The 13577-nt window shown below is 38.0% G+C and overlaps 1 protein-coding gene across 1 annotated transcript in view; it reads left to right on the forward strand.

Moving 5' to 3' along the window:
• The first annotated feature begins 9886 nt into the window (after nucleotides 1-9886).
• LOC140169193 (beta-galactosidase-1-like protein 2) overlaps nucleotides 9887-13577 on the forward strand; it is a 31101-nt gene continuing 27410 nt past the window's right edge. Inside the window, exons 1-2 of the mRNA XM_072192450.1 lie at nucleotides 9887-9918; nucleotides 13467-13562. The gene's annotated coding sequence lies outside the window, so the exon portion shown is untranslated. The remainder of the gene's footprint in view (nucleotides 9919-13466; nucleotides 13563-13577) is intronic.

Raw genomic sequence — 13577 nt, forward strand, 5'->3', positions numbered from 1 at the left:
TGACGTGTGACCTCAACAAATGATGTATGTTGGGAGAATGGACACTTGCCTAGTTAACATCACTGTGTGAAAAATAACCAGCCAATATTTTATTTATTCTCCAAAACTTCTAGCAAATATATTTCTCTAACATGACCTAAAATTACAGCTAGGTTAGATGTTCAGAAATGGTCGCACTTTTGTAAAATATGAGTGAGGGCAAGGCATAGCTAGCCAACTCCCCGTGTTAATTGAATGGAGATTTGACCGAAAATATTGGTATCGGACCGCTCACTTCTGAAGAATGCCACAAAAAAAACGGTAAAAGCTACATTTAAATTATTCTAAATAGGTTCTAGAAAATAAAGTTATGTAACATGTCCTAAATTTTTAGCTAATTTAGATGTTTGGAGAGGGTCGCACTTTTGTGTTTTAGGAAGGATATGTAAACGACAGATAACACCAAAAATATGAAGAAATTATTTGCAAACCGTGTTAAGTCAACAATCATTATGTTGCTCATTTTGAAGAATGCTGGTTAACAAAAAGCAGGTCTTTGTCTCATTTCGTGAACAATGGTACACATACCATTGTTTCCTTTCGTTTCCTTTATAATCGGTTACCCAACTGAAGCTGTAATACCAGCTTTATTGCGATGTCGCACATTGAAAACAGACACTTGTACACAACCACAGAAGATCTGATTTAATCAGTTGAGCTGCTTCAATGAGTGTTATCTTGGTTTAATAGCTTTTAATGGGGTTTAAGTCCTGCAAAGGTCGAGATGAATTCTACTGTAGACATGACTGCATCATGCTATGTTGAAGTTGCGACCATATGACAAATGGCCCACTGGTCTAAGGCGCTAGGCCCACAGAGTATCCAAAGCCCTGCGCCGTGAGTTCGAACCCCGCCTCTGCCAAACTTTATTTTACTTGGGAAATTAAAAAAAAAAGAGGTGAAATTCAAAAAAAAAAAAAAAAAAGGTGAAATTCAAAAAAAAAAAAGGAAATTCAAAAAAAAAAAAAGGGAAATTCAAAAAAAGAGGGAAATTCAAAAAAAAAAAAAGGAAATTCAAAAAAAAGGGGAATTAAAAAAAGTGAAATTAAAAAAAAAGGGGGAAATAAAAAAAAAGGGAAATTAAAAAAAAGGGGAAATTAAAAAGGAAATTGGCGGAGATGGTACACCGTACAATCGGCCCGATACTGGCTCTATAAAAGCTGCTGTAATGGACCAAGAATGGCAGCCTGTATTGGTCCGGTACGGTCGTGCACACGGGCATTCGACTGGCCCAATAGATATTGCCAGCACTGGGCCAAAATGGGTTGAAATTGGCCCAGTACAGGTCCAATTTATTCAATACTGTACTGGGTCAATATAATATTGCCAATATATTCCCATTATGAAACCGTAAGTAAACGGTAATGGTCCAATTTTGGTCCTTTATTTTATTTAATTTTTTTGGTCCACGTCTAGCTGTGCAGTGTTCTTCTATTCCTCTTTTACCCGGTTCAGGCATTATTGGTCAGTTCCACCTGTTCAACCAAATATTTCCTTTGAAAAGGAAACTTACTTGCACTCAGCATTGAATTTGTATTACCTGTACCTTTTTTTTTTTTCCTTTTTATTAAAGGACATTCACTACCGGAATGCCCTATTTGCAACACATATACAATAATTACAAAGTCATTATTAGAAAACTATGTTTACGGCTTATAAAAACTATGTTTACGACATATAAAGGTACCATGAAAATAAAGATCACATAAAAAGGAAATAAACAACAACATTAACCTCACTGAGGCAAAAATCAGAAGAATGTAAGCATATAGCCTGCGGTGGTGGGCTTGACCAGGGCCTCACCCACTCCAAAATTGTCAAAAAAGTCCTCAGTGTTGTTGTTCCAGACGTGAGTCATAAATTCAAGCTCCATGCGCCTATCAATTAATGCTCTAAACATTTCTCTAATGCTAACCGACTGATTGGTTTGGCACCATTTCCTGGCAGTCCAAATCGTGGTCCTATAATTAGCAAGAACAAAGTTAATGAGCTTAGTTTGCCTGGTTTTAGATTTGGCCGACGAAAAGCCGAAAAGAACAAGTTTAATAAATTGGTCTGAGGGGATCAACCCTGATGTGCAAAGTATTAAAGTTCGATAACAAACTAAGCTCACAAAACTGAGCCATTGATAAATGAAATATATATTCTATGGTGTCATCAGACAACAATTATGCCTTGCTCACGTAGATTCTTTACAAGGCAGTAAATGAAATATTCGGAACAAGCGTAAACTCGCTGCCTCTTCTTTATAATAATAATAACAGGTGGCCCTTCAAAATGAAGATGATTGTGTTTTGATAGTAAAAAATGTCAGAGTTTCAAAACCACGCCCACATTAATGCAACATTGGGCCAATACAGGGCCGGTGCTCCGGGGGCCTACAAGCCCGGCCACCAAGTTTCTGCCGCAACTGGGCCAGTATGTACATGCCGGCTCGATGCCATATTCAGGTAGTCTTCAATTGGCCCAATAATGGACCAAGTACGGCACAGCTTATCCTGATAAGAAAACGGCGGCCAGACATTAACCAGTATCGGATTTGTACTGGCGTTATTCCGTCAGCCGTGTCCGGTATTGCCAGAAGTAGACCGGTTTAAGCCATTACTGGGCCAATATTACAATGTTTGCTGGGTAGTTAGGGGTCCAAACTGAAAAGAAAAAGGATTAGTGTATGAAATATGCAAAATAGGAACCAGCTCGCTTAATCTTTGTGTGCATTTTTACCTATAGTACTAGCCACTAGTCACTATAATTGCCCAGGCAGGGAAGAATTACTGACCCAACTCTTCCCTGTATTAATATACTTAAGAGCTCTTAAGTCACTGGTTTGCAATAAAAAATAATTTTGGGATGGGAATGAGTAAAAGCCAATACCATTACATGCTAATGCTATATGCACCCATTATAATTCTTCCCTAAATTGCATGTTTTTTTGCACTTGATTGATGAATTCATCTACCCCGAAGAGCTATTATTTCCAGCCAGTTACCATCTATTTCATTCCAAAAATATCCCAGTTATAGACTTTTTTTTCTTTTAAGGGTAGACGAGGTATTGTTGGTCGAAGCAACCTAAAAATCGATTTTGATTATCTAGATCAATATATTATTGGAAATTAACACCATGATGTTTTGCAAAAGTTCATTCTACAAATCGTATACTTTGCAAACTTGCTTAATTTATTGTTGTTAATGAGTTATGTACGTTTTACAAAAGTGTTGTTGTTTCAGCCCTCTTTACAACGTAACTCAAGAACCGCAGCACCTATAAAAGTATATATGTGATATTTTAATTCTTCTACACGCTCGCTATGAATTGAGCAATACAATTTTTGCCAAAGCTTACTACCATTCGTAAGATGCTGTGAACTACCAAATCACAACAGTTTAAAATAATGAATAACCTTAAACACAAAATTCTTCCCAAAGGGCCCGGCCAAAGGGCTAAAATTATCCCCCTTTTGGGGGCGAATAACGGAAGAATTATTTGTTAAATAAAAAAAACATAGGCCTAAGAATATTTAAAATAAAAGTGCGTGTTGGCTTGTACTCATTTTCGTCAATATAAAATATATGTGCTTCAAAACAAAGCTATCTAGGCCAGCATGCATATATTAGCCTATGCTGGCTATCCAGGCTTGTGCATTTGTATGAGTTTGGAACGGTCCATGGTTTTCCATGGATTAGCATGTGTTCCTCACGGACCAACCTGGGTAAACAAACAAAGTTCAAGTATATTATGCCTAACAAATTGTAAATTATTTTTTTATATCGAGCGATGATGCTTTTTCAACCACCCTGGATAATTGATATAGATTTACCGTGCTGATCATGTACACTCACAATATTGACCTCTGATGACCTGTGCAATATTTTCCCATAGAAGAAAACACCAAAGGCTCGTTACTTTATGTGAACCTACGGATATTTGCAGCATTGTCAAAGTACCTTAAAAAATAACGATTCTCATTCTACGATTCTCAATTGCTATTAAATATCACTGATTTAATATAACTTCATATAAATTAAATGCTTTTGACAAATTTCTGACTGTTTTAGAAGCTGCAGTATTATCATTACGTGCATTCTTTACCGTGCTGCACTTAGCGTCAGCCAATGTACACAAATGAACGTGGCTGATTGAATTTTCGGCGAAGCTGGAAGTATTTATTTTTCTCATTTTAATAATAATATAAAGGTTAAGGTTAAAATAAGCATGAAAGTTGGTCGCATGGCGCAGGTATCACTTCGTCCCGTACATCTGATCCGATGGATCGTCATTGCACTAATGATAGGAGCCATTATTTATTGGTATTTCCAGCGCTTGAAATCACGACAAGAGTCGGCCGAAATCATCGGGGGACCTGAAAGCTTCAAGATGCCTCAGCCTTCGTTAAACGTCAATGGCGGCCCGGAGTTTTTGCTTGACGGGAAGAAGCTGCATATTTTGTCAGGGAGTATTCATTATTTTCGTGTGGTGCCTGAGTATTGGGAGGATAGATTGGTGAAGATGAAAGCTTGTGGATTGAACACTATTGATGTGTAAGATTTAGATCGACATAATCATACTTCATACATGTACATGAATCACATGATGCAGATCAGCATAACTCCATTTCACATCACATGCAAATTTGCAATATTAAGGCCGAGTAAAAAAATACATGTTTCTCGTCCACGCCCTCCTTTTTTGAAGATTTTTCATTTTCTTTTTATTTTGTAAACTTTCAGTTATAACTTGTTGAAAAAGATGTTTCAGAAGTTGACACTTTTTTAGCAGCTTTATAAATGCACAAATCATTTAAGAAGTGTTTTGTGACCACCAGGGCCTACCTCTTAAACAATAAAATAAAAAGGGCCTCCTCCTTTTTCTCAGATATCAATCTGTAGCCTATGTCGAATACTGAAAATATGGTGCCAAATGCAGGTATTTAGCATCGTTTTCCAATAAAAAATAGAAAATAAAAAGCCCCTCATCCTCCTAATTTTTAAAACCCGGACGAGAAACATTTTATTTTTACTTGGCCTAATAATGTACATGCAGCATACATGTAATGTACGCATGCATGTTGAATAAATGTTCATGATTTTAATCATTGTAAGGCCATGAGGCCAAGTAAAACAAACATGCATACGGTAGGCCTACCAATTTTTGGAGATTTTCAACACTATTATATTTATTTTTGTTATTTTTCCAATTTGCTTGGATCTTACTTTGTTTCTAAAATTGTTGTGATGAAAAGACACAAAGAAGTTCTTGCCCTGGTTATCATAAACTGTTGCACACTTCTTCAAGCTAGGGGTAGGACTTCGGGAAATTTACAAAAATATTCATTGATAGGGCCCTCCTTGATTTTATGATGTGTTGACAAACACTTTGCAATTGTAATGTTACACAGAAAATATATGGTAAAAAAATAAAACATGCCATATTATATATTTATAAACAAATAATATTAAAACCTACCTCACCAATTTTTGTAACAGTCCGGACGATATACATATTTTTTTTTTACCTGGCCTAATTGTTTACAAAAAAATTGTGTTGTGTACAGTACTACCAAAGCAAAATAATCCATAATCCTATGCTATTTTATAGTGCTATATATAGTTAGGAAAGAAAATAAGCAAATGTCGGGAAACAAGTAAAAACTAAAATACAGACTGGATGGTGTACAGAGGGGGACCAAAAACTATGTACCGGTAACAGAAGTAGGTAAAGTTTAACAGCCAAAAATGACCAATTCCAAGGCCCACAGAAGTGTTGAACCTTTTTAACACTTCTTTTTGGCCTTGGAATTAGTAATTTTTGGCTATTTAGTTTTGGACTTTAACTATAGTCAAAATATTAAATTCTCGATCATGAGAGCCAACTTAGGTACGCACAGTTATTTGCGTCGAGCGTACTACGCAAAGACCGGCGCAAACACAGCTTTTAAGAATTGACCAATCCCACGGTAGTTGCTAGGCAAGGTCAAGGTTCGGTCATGCAGGTCGCGCGATCGTGTTATTCTATGAAAAGTACGCTGACGCAGAAGGTACAATCCTCTCATGATCGAGAATTTGTTATTTTTTGTCTACTTCTGTGCCTACTTTTGTTAATTTTTGTCCTCCTCTGCAAACCGTCTAGGCTGGAGTTTACTTGTTTCCGGTTGGTACTAGTTGGTACGGTATTTACTTTGCTCTTTTTCTTTGGTACCGGTATATATTCAAGGTATCCTCTTGTATCATTTAATAAAGATCCTTAATGTGTTTTGAGTCCTCAACTGTTGGATTCACCATTACCCACTTTTTCTATAGTTAATCACTATTTTTGTAATTTCAGATATGTGCCATGGAACATGCATGAAGAAGTGAGAGGAGAATTTGACTTCACAGGGATCCTGGATATAGAGTAAGTTTAGGGACCACTCAATATTTTACACATAAAATGACAAGTCACAATGAGAGATACTTCTTTTTGGTTGCTTCATGCATCGAGTTTAAGGAATAAAATCAATAAATATCAGACCATCATAATTGGTGGCCAGTTCAGATTATCCCCAAAAGAATTAAGAGTTCAGGAATGTCCTCCCATTGTTAACGTTTTGCTGATACATGTACATTTTTGTATAGTGTAGGCCCTACTTGTACAAATTTCAAGGACAAATTGCAATGCTTTGTTGTCTACCACTTGAGCAGGGTTTATCCAAAGCAAAGACCAGAGCTGTATAACAATCCTATAGATATCATATCCTATCCTATCCAATAATAGGATTATAAAAAGGTTTTAAAACTTAAAAAGGAGAACTGACAAGAGGTACATGTACATTTCGTTGTGACTTTTGTCACATACATGTACATTACATGTATTTCAAAATTTTTGCATAACACTGGGAGGAACATCTTCGGTAGTAGCTGTCAGGTCAGGTGTTCCTCAGGGAATGGTCTTGGGACCACTATTATTCCTGTCATATACAATGTAAATGACTTGCCGGACAAGCTGAACTCGCAAGTCAGAATGTTCGCTGACGATTGCCTTGTTTACCAACCCATTTCATCTGGCAAGGACATACATGTATTGTCGCTTCAAAATGAATGGCTTATGGATTTCAATCCGTCAAAGTGTTGTACCATATCCTTTGGTTCATGGAACCCCACCAAGAGGAAATACAATGTACACCTTTTGTGGTGTACCGCTGTCATCTGAAGAATCCCATCCTTATTTGGGAATTGAACTCCACAACACTCTCAGTTGGAATAAACAAACCAAAAAAGCTTCAAGCAAAGCTCAGAGAGTCCTTGGAGTAATTAGGTGCAACTTGTGGAGCTGCAGTGAAGAGGTTAATTCCATAGCGCACCTCTCTTTGGTGAGACCTCGCCTTGAATATGCTGTGGCAGCATGGGATCCACACACAATCTGCAACAGTAAATCTCTGGTAGGGTGCAAAGACAAGCAGCCAGATTCTGCAAAAGAAACTGCAGCAGAGAAGAAGGAATAGTCACAAGACTTCTAGAAGGTCTCCAATGGGGTGATCTGAGAGTACGTAGAAAAATCAAGAGATTGACCATGCTCTACAAAATACACAACAACCTTGTAGCCATCTCTCCAACATCTCATCTCAAGTTGAATACTAGAAATACCAGGGGCCATCAACAGAAATTGTTGAACACGGTACAGTGCCAACAAAGAAGTGTTCAAGAACTCCTTCTTCCCCCAAACAATAACTGAATGGAACAAAATGCCAGCTTATGTGATTAATAACTCTAAGACAGTGGAAGCCTTCAAAGTCAACGCAACAAAGCATTTCTCAAATCACTAAATCTTCATGCGAGTAACCAGGTCTTTTCAGTTGGTGTGATATGTACATAGTGCACCAAATTTACAGACTTAACCAAAAGAAGAAGAAGAAGATGTGGGTTGGATCAATGTGCTTAAGCAGTAAATTAATGCTAATTTCAATTGCTCATTTTATTTCAGGAAATTTCTGGGCATTGCCAAGAAAGTTGGATTATATGTGATATTACGACCAGGGCCATATATATGTGCAGAATGGGAATTTGGTGGTCTACCAAGGTACAGTATGAATGTGAACAGGACAGTGTGAAAAGTAGCCTTTGTATTGTAAAAATTCTTTTGGGGGTGGGGGGGGGGGTAAGTATTTTACATATTCAGTGGCATATCAGGGTCTGTTGTGTGTTGTACACTATTTTAGCCATAAATTAAGGTAAAGTTTTGTGTTTAACAGGCCAATTTCCAATTTTACACTAGTTTTGCCCAAAATATAGATAAAATGGTGTGTCAACCAAGCCAATTTTCAATCTTACACTATTGGGGGAGGGCTGAATTTTAGCAAACCAACTCAATTGAAGGGTGGAAACCTTGTTAATGATATCACAACTTAGTTCCAGAGGATGTTTTATGGCCTCCCCAATACCCTAGGCTCAATATTGTGAGCAAACAGGACAAGGTGACACATTGTACACCGGAGTCCTGGACTGAATAGGTTTGTGTGGTTTCATTTTCAGAGCTATTTGAACTGCAATTTCACAATGTAAGCACCAACTTAATTAAATTATAGTGTAACATGCGATATTTTGTAGTAACTGGTAGTTTTAAAATAGAATTCAATGGAAGTTGCAAGATACTGTGGCATTTAAAATCACGGATGATAAGGCCAAAATAAAAACAAGTTTGTTTCCTGTAGCGGGCACGCATTTAGTTTTTTATGGCTTTTTTGTGCATTTAGACTTTTTTTCACTTTTGAAAAAAAAAACGGAAAAAAAAATCGCAAAAAAATAATACAAAACACTACTGGAGTAAACATTTACACATCACACAACAAATGAGCTTAGTGAAAAACTACCGGGGAAAACTTCACACATTTTTTTAATACTTTTTTAATCTGCAGGTTGAAAGGGGATCATAAATATTCTTGAATATGAAGAAATATGATTTTTTTTGTGTCGGAAAGACCCACTGTAAATTTCCATTCCAATTTGCAGCAAAAAAGGTATTTTTTTTCACTTGAAGACATGGATTAAAAAAAAATAAAAATAAAAAACCGCATTTCGCATTTGACTTTTTAGACCTGCTACAGGAAACAAACATGTTTTTTTTTTTTTGGCCTAACACTTTAAAGTGCAAACTAGTACTGTGTAGCTAGGGCAAGCTCCAGCATGGTGTATGTGTATGCATAAGATTGACATGTAGGGGCACTCCTGCGTGTAACAGAGAGCAAAATCAGACAATATTCGGCAACATGGACTTCACTAGCGACTAATACAAATAAAACTGCCTCAACTCATCAGCTAGTAAGGACGTTCAGCCTACAGACATTCCGGGTCTCAATTACACAATTTGTCGCCTGCTACGCTAAGTCTTTTTTTTTGTAATTTTGAGAACAAAGTACAAAATATGGTTCAAGCATGCATTGAAACATATGTATGTTTAATTCACCAATCTTTGCACAAAGGTAATGATATAAATGAAAGGGAATAATCGGAAATATCTTAGACGCAGGCAATTATTGAATTAATTTTGGTTACTAAGTTGAATATCGGTCTTCAAATGTTCTATCAATTGATTTTGTGCTGAAATGTGCATAAAGCTTGCATAAATGTTTGACTTTCATCGCTTGAGGGGCGCAGAATCGATGCTGAAATGGTCAATTTGGGGCCCCTAGTTGCGCCACTGCCTTCACCACAGATTGTGTCACATACATCGATCAACCTTTTTATGATAGTGCCAAAAAATAATGATTTTTTTTCTCTTTTCTTTACTTGATATAGTTGGCTATTACAATATGATGAAATGCAAGTCCGGTCAACATACCCACTCTATCTGGAAGCTGTAGACAGATATTTTGAAGAGCTTATACCAAGAGTCGCAAAGTTTCAGGTAAGTGAATATTCATTATAGTATTCAGCAATGTTCTTCAGCGGTCTACAGATTTGGCAAAAATAGCGTAAACACAGAAGTGGTGTTCTGATTGGCTAATTGAATCATGAACCTATTTCAGACATAATCAGGAAAAACAGTTTATTTGATAGAGTCTATTCATGGTAGAAGAAGTGGTGTAACAGGATTAATTACATCGTAGCAATGGGTTTGCACTATTTTTGAATGTATTGCCCTGCACTATAAGCAGGATGCACTCATTACTTCTGTATGTGTGCAATGATAGATTGACTGATACCACTATTCGTACAGGTATGTGCGGGTGATAAGCATGATGTGAAACCTCTATAGAATTACTATCCAGGTCTTTATCACTCTATGGCGTCATCTAGTGCAGGGCAATATGTTCAAAAGTAGTCTAAACCCATTGCTGTGGTAATTAGTCCTATGACATCACTACTTCTGCAGCGAATAGGAGCTGGTTAAGCTTAGATCTCCTGATGGGGTGCATGGTGCAGCATAATAATAATAATAATAATAAAAAATATATTTTTGAGCACCTGACAACAAAAACAAATTCACTAAGCGCTTTACAGAGCAAAATACATAAAAGCAAGAACATACAAATTATTTAAAAGTACAAACCAGCTGTACAGAAATATCATAAAAATAAGGTTACATCATCTTAAATTAAGTACAATAATTAAACGATAGTTTGAAAAGATGAGTAATTAAACGATAGTTTGAAAAGATGAGTCTTTAAACATGTTTTAAAATTCTGTAGAAAAGAGATGCTGCGAATGTCTGCCGGCAGAGCATTCCAGATGGTAGGTGCAGCTACACTGAAAGATCTGTTGCCATATGTGACGGTTTTGTGAATGTCCGGGCGCTTAAGGAAATGTGCAGATGAGGAGCGAAGTGTGCGAGAAGGATTATGGCGAGAAATGAGTTCATTGATGTAACCAGGTGACATTCCATGGAGACTCTTGAAAGTCATGAGTGCAATTTTGTAGGTGATGCAATGACGAACTGGTAGCCAGTGCAGATGGTGAAGGATTGGGGTGATATGGGTCGTATTTTCTAGTGCGTGTGATGAGTCTAGCCGCAGCATTTTGAATTCTCTGCAGTTTCTCAATTTCAGTTGCGGGTAGTCCGTATAATAAGCTATTGCACAAGTCAAGTTGCGACGAAACAAACGCATGGACCAGTCGCTTGATGGAATCGCGATCCAGGTACTTAGCAAGCTGCCCGATCTTATAGATAGCAAACGAAGCTGCCCGGACAACTGCTTTAACATGATCCTTCATGTCCATAGTATGATTGAAAATAACTCCCAGGTTTTTGGCGGAGCAACTGACGCCGATGAGAGACTCACCAATCGACACCTTCGAAATGGAGGAGAATGCATGAACGTAGAAGAGACATGAATCACCTCAGTCTTCGAGTCATTAAACATGAGCTTATCACCAATACTCCATGAACGTACATCAGATATGCATTTCTCCATCCGTAAAAGAGCGCCAGATCTTTCCGAAGGCTTTAGAATCAGATAGAGCTGTGAGTCATCAGCAAATTTCATATACTCAACACCATGGGCACTGATAATATCACCGATTGGAGCAGAATACATTGTAAATATGGTAGGTCCAAACACTGACCCTTGAGGAACACCCTCCTCCAACACACAAGGATCCGATAAAGCGCCTGCAATATCAACAGATTGTACGCGCCCATAAGATAGGATTCAAACCATTTCAATGGCGTGTCGACAATACCATAGCGATCCCGCAGGCGTTTGAGAATGATCTGATGGTCGATGGTGTCGAATGCTGCGGAGTAATCAATCAACACTAGAATGGCTTCCTGGTGTTTGTCCACAGCCTTCAGAAGATCGTTTTGAATGCGAATTAATGCCGTCTCCGTACTATGGTACTTGCAATATGCGGACTGCATGGGATCGTGCAAACCATGAGCATCAAGGTAGTCTTTCAGTTGACTCGCAGCAGCTTTCTCAATGGTCTTGAAGAGAAATTTGAGATTTGATATCGGGCGGCCGTGAAATCGTTACGATCCAGGCCATGTTTCTTCAACAACGGCTTGACCTGGCGCGGACTTCAGCGCCGCTGGTATCACACCTGAAGACAAAGAGCTGTTCACAATGTGAGTTATATGGGGTAGTACTGAATCCAAACAACTCTTCAGAAGGCTCGCCGGTATTGGATCAAGACTACAAGAGGCAGACGTTGACTGGCTGATAAGTGTCCTGATGTCATCCTCAGTGACCGGATTAAACGTGAGAGAACGTAACATCACACGTGTCATTGATATCAACGGAGATTTCCGGAGGCACTATGCTATCAAGTTTATTTCGAAGATCGCGGACCTTGTTGTGGAAGAACTTGACAAAGTCATTTGCCAAGTCTGTCTCAGTTGCAAAGTCAGGTAATGCATGCGTTTGCGAAGACTGATTTGACATGAGATTAACGAAACTAAACAGCTGACGGTCATTACAATTTGCGATCTCGTTTCGGTGGTGATTGCATTTGGCTCCTTCAAGCTTGCGACGGTAGATTTTGCATTGATTCAGATACAATTCTTTGTCAATCTCAAGTCCAGTCTTGATCATTTTCCTTTCAAGCCGCGTTTCAGCTGCTTCGCTTCGCGTAAGTCATCGTCGTACCAAGGCGCATTAGATCTAAGAATAACAGTGCGCTCTTTCATTGGGGCATGTGTGTCAAGCAACTGTCGTAAGACTGTCTCATAATGATCCACTAATATTCCAGTTGAAATACATACCCCCTATGAAAGGCGTACATGACTTTAATCTCCCACACAGGGGGCGTGAATTTCAAATGGAGTCACCCATTCATGTAACCCCATTTGAAATTCATGCTCCCTGTGTGAAAGATTAAGGTCATGTGTTCCATAGGAAGTGTGCGGATATCTGGATAACTGGAATAACCCATTGTGTTCAGTGTGCTAGCTACATTTAGACTCTTCAAGTGGTAAAACAGCAATTATGGATATGATACCTTAAACCCCATGAGAACTACCTGCCGATTGATCAAAAAGAAGTTTTCATTATCAATTGGACCAATCGGCAACATTGTTAGAATAATTTCATTACACAAAACAATTGGGGTGAATTATTTGCAAAGCTCCATTCTGATTGGTGATTGAAGTGAAGATAGCATGTAATTGACCAATCAGAGGCAATGTTAGATTGGCAGGTAGTGCTTAGGGGGTTAAGTTGCTCATTGGTGAAATGGTAATTGATATCTAAGTGTATAGTAATCTGCACAGCCAACAGGAACCAAGATTATGCAACTGTTTTGCAAATGCGACAACAGCGTAACCCGAGTTCTAATAGTACCCTATTTTCCCATTTCATAGCGTTTACATACAATGATTGTCACAAAATGTCGTCATTAGTGATGGGCGGTAGTTATCCTCCAAGTAGTTTTTGTGTAGACTGTAGAGGAAATAAACTTTGAGACCTAATAACAAATCCAGTTCATATCACACATCCTGTATCTTTTCTTTTTCAGTATTCCAAAGATCGTGGACCAATCATAGCCGTACAGGTAGAGAACTAATTTGGGTCGTATGGAGACGATAAGCCATATCTGAAACATGTCAGAGAGGTAATCTATAATAAC

This window comes from Amphiura filiformis, chromosome 14 (assembly GCF_039555335.1).
Source record: "Amphiura filiformis chromosome 14, Afil_fr2py, whole genome shotgun sequence".
NCBI lineage: Eukaryota > Metazoa > Echinodermata > Ophiuroidea > Amphilepidida > Amphiuridae > Amphiura > Amphiura filiformis.